The sequence below is a fragment of the Centropristis striata genome, chromosome 14, assembly GCF_030273125.1.
Source record: "Centropristis striata isolate RG_2023a ecotype Rhode Island chromosome 14, C.striata_1.0, whole genome shotgun sequence".
In the NCBI taxonomy this organism is placed as follows: Eukaryota; Metazoa; Chordata; class Actinopteri; order Perciformes; family Serranidae; genus Centropristis; species Centropristis striata.
In genome coordinates, this window is record NC_081530.1 from 32,714,523 (window position 1) to 32,718,367 (window position 3,845).

Consider the following 3,845-nt stretch of genomic DNA (forward strand, 5'->3'; position numbering starts at 1 on the left):
TGAATCAGATTTCTTAAACTGAACTGTAACTTTAACTACAGCTGTTTTAACCTTTTGGCTCTTTAATTGTATCTAAATGTAATTTTATGATTTGTTGCTTTTGTGTTTTCTCTTGAAGCCTTTTTATGTTTATGTAAATCACTCTGAATTATCTTTTTGCTGAAATGTGACACACAAATAAACTCTCCTGTCTAAACTTCTGGTAAAGTCTCACTTGAATGCAGCCACAGAAAGATTAAATACACAGAGACACATGAAGCACAAAGACATAGAAATACAATAAAAAAGATATAAGGACCAAACAAACAAACAACAATTATATCAAAGTATAAAATCTTAAACATGCTGAGCAGCTGAAGGATCGGGCCCCCATGAAAAAAAGGGGCAGAGCTCCTCTTTTTCTTCTTGAAGCTCAGACATCTGTAGTAAGATGCTGCAGATGTTTTATCAGTCTGTGGTGGTAGTGTGTTGTTTTATGCTGCAGTCTGCTGGGGAGGCAGCATCACACACAGAGATGATCAGACTGGTCTAAAGAGCTGCTTCTGTGGTTGGAGCCAGGTTGGACACACACATTACACTGGTTATTATCAAGGATGTTTGAAGAAGAAGAAGAATAGATGTAAAAATGACCAAAAAAGGACACAAAATTATCGAAATAGACACAAAATGGCCAAAAATAGATGTAAAAAAAGACCAAAAAAGGACACAAAATTATTGAAATAGACACAAATTGACCAAAAATAGATGTAAAAATGACCGAAAAAAGGACACAAAATTATCGAAATAGACACAAATTGGCCAAAATAGATGTAAAGATGACCAAAAAAGGACACAAAATTATCGAAATAGACACAAATTGGCCAAAAATAGATGTAAAGATGACCAAAAAAGGACACAAAATTATCGACATAGACACAAATTGGCCAAAAATAGATGTGAAAATGACCAAAAAATGACACAAAATTATGGAAATGGACACAAATTGGACTGGTCTAAAGAGCTGGTTCTGTGGTTGGAGCCAGGTTGGACACACTGGAGGAGGTGGTGGAGAGATGACCTGTCAACATGTTCAGGCCATCCTGAAATACCAGATCATCTGCTACACAAAACCTTTATGGACCAAAAAAACAGCAGTGGACGGCTCCTCTCTCTCTGTTGCAGGACGGAGAGATTCAAAAGATCCTTCTCTCCTACAGCCATCAGGCTGTCTCATTCTAACAGAGACTCTACCAGACTAACTGAATCTACCCTCGGGGATGAATAAAGTAATTTTGATTTGATTGGTACTGAGGCGTGATGTGGGGATGATTAATAGTCCAGCAGAGGATGAGCGGAGGGAGTGGGAGGGAGTGTATTGGTGAAGGAGGTCTCAGAGGTAAGTGGGGGCTCGGTTGTGGAGAGTTTTGTAGGTGAGGAGGAGGTTCTTGTAGTGGATGCAGTATTGTACCGGGAGCCAGTGGAGGTGAATGAGAACAGCTGATCTGGTGCAGGTGATGATCCGGGCGGCCGAGTTCTGAATGATTTGCAGTCTGTTGATGAGTTTGGTGGAGTCCAGTGAGGAGGGCGTTGCAATAATCGATGCGTGATGTGACAAATGAGTGGAGCAGGATTTTGGTGCTGGATTGGGTCAGTGATGGGCGGAGTCTGGAGATGTTGCCGAGGTGGAAGAATGCAGTCCGGGTGATGTTTTGAATGTGGCAGGGGTCACCAACTACATTTTTCGGAGGGCCAGAATTTCACTGGACAGTCACCTTGGGGGCCGGACCCTCAAATAAAATGAAATAAAAAACAAATTTCGGCATAACATTATCATTTAATGTTTATTTATTGTTGCCTTTATGAGTCACATTTTATTTTATGTGCAATCGTTATTTGTGACCTGTTCTGTTCTGATACCATGCTGTTTTAAGTTATGCCAGTTGGTTTTCTTTTTTTTTTTCTGTACTGAGAAGTCTAGTCTGAAGCTTGTTGTTGAGACTCTGAAATAAAAACCAACCATGTTACGTAATGACATGAGGAAAAGTTACGTTAAAAAACCCCAAACAAAAACAAGTACTGTGTGAAACAATAAATGTTAATTTAAACAGTGCAGCCAGTTTGTCCTCATTAAATAGAGTCATATATGGTGGTGATTACTGATAGTTAAGAGTCTCAGTTGTTATTGCTGTTTTCAGTTGCTTTAATAGTGCGGACCACATGATATTTTCTCCTTGATTTACAATTTTGGAATCCAGTCACGGGCCGGATTGGACAGTTCGGCGGGCCGAAAGCGGCCCGCGGGCCGCCAGTTGATGATCACTGGAAACAGGGGTGCAAAGGAGAGGGTGTTGTCCAGAATGAGGCCGAGGCCCTTGACGTGGGAGGAGAAGGGTACAGGGAATCCGTCGACGATGACGGGTGGAGCTGGGGTGTGTTGTGATCAAGGTTATTATAGTTAACGAAAACTAATGAAATAACGAAAACTAAAATTGAAAAAACATTTTCGTTAACTGAAATAACAATAAAAACAAGAGTTTTTAAAAAAAAAAAAACGACAAATAACTGAAAAGTAACAAAAATTATCGTGAAAATGTCCTTAGTTTTCGTCTTTGTCAACTTTTTTCATACATAATTCAGTGTTTCTATTTCAACATGCAAGAACACATGGTAAATATGTTTACTGAGACTGGGAGGTCTACACTAGAACCAAAATACAAAACACCTGGAACTGTAAGAGTTAATAACCTTATTGGGGCTAAGATAGATAAACCAAAGGAAATTAAGGCACATACCCACCCATACCCAAAAAAATAAAACTAACACTAAAACTAATAAAAACTAAACTAAAACTAAGCATTTTCAAAAACTAAAAACTAAACTAAAACTAGCAAACTGACTCTAAAAACTAATTAGTGAATTTTGAGTTAAGCGAAATCCGTGGCTATTTCACGGATTTCTGTGAGCCCAGGTTCAAAAAAGGACACAAATTCACAACGAAATTAAAACTAAAACTAATAAAAAAAACTATTATAACCTTGGTTGTGATTTGGTGAGGGTGGATTTGGAGCCGATGAGCAGGGCCTGGGTTTTATTGCCGTTGAGTTTGAGGAAGTTCCTGCTCCGGATGTCGAGGCAGGTGGTGAGTGAGGTGGGAGGGATGGCAGCGGTGGGTTTGGTAATGGTAAATGGTAAATGGACCTGCACTTATATAGCGCTTTTCTAGTCGCTTTGCGACCACTCAAAGCACTTTACACTACAGACTGCGCTCATTCACCCTTTCACACACACATTCATACTGGTGGCAGAGGTTACCCTAAACGGTCCCACCTGCCACCATTGGGAATTCATTTACACACCGATGAACGCAGCATCGGGAGCAATTTGGGGTTCAGTATCTTGCTCAAGGATTCTTCGACATGTAGACTGCGACGGCCAGGGACCGAACCACCAACCCTTCGGTTGGGGGCCAACCAACTCGACCAACTGAGCCACAGCCGCCCGTTTGGAGGAGATGTAGACCAGCGTGTCGTCAGCGTAACAGTGAAAATGGACCCCATGGTGACGGAGGATTGTGCCCAGGGGGAGGAGGTAAATGGTGAAGAGAAGAGGACCCAAGACTGACCCCTGGGGGACACCCGGTGAAACACCCAGACACCGAGACTTGTGGTTCCTTAATTGCACAAACTGTTGACAGTCAGTGAGGTATGATATGAACCAGAAGAGGGCAGCACCAGGGATCCCAATGCCAGCCAGGCGGTCCAGGAGCAGAGGGAGGGAGATGGTGTCAAATGGAGAATGAGGATGGTGAGTAATCCAGAGTCAGCTGCACGGAGGAAGTCCGTGGTGATCTTGACTAGGGCTGTTTC

At 41.8% G+C, this 3,845-nt stretch overlaps 1 long non-coding RNA gene across 1 annotated transcript in view; it reads left to right on the plus strand.

The window, feature by feature from the left end:
* The window catches only part of LOC131985079 (uncharacterized), a 12,344-nt gene extending 12,082 nt beyond the window's left edge, over positions 1-262 (plus strand). Inside the window, exon 3 of the long non-coding RNA XR_009395612.1 lies at positions 1-262. This exon is cut by the window's left edge and continues 103 nt beyond it. This is a non-coding gene — a long non-coding RNA (uncharacterized LOC131985079).
* The last annotated feature ends 3,583 nt before the right edge of the window (positions 263-3,845 follow it).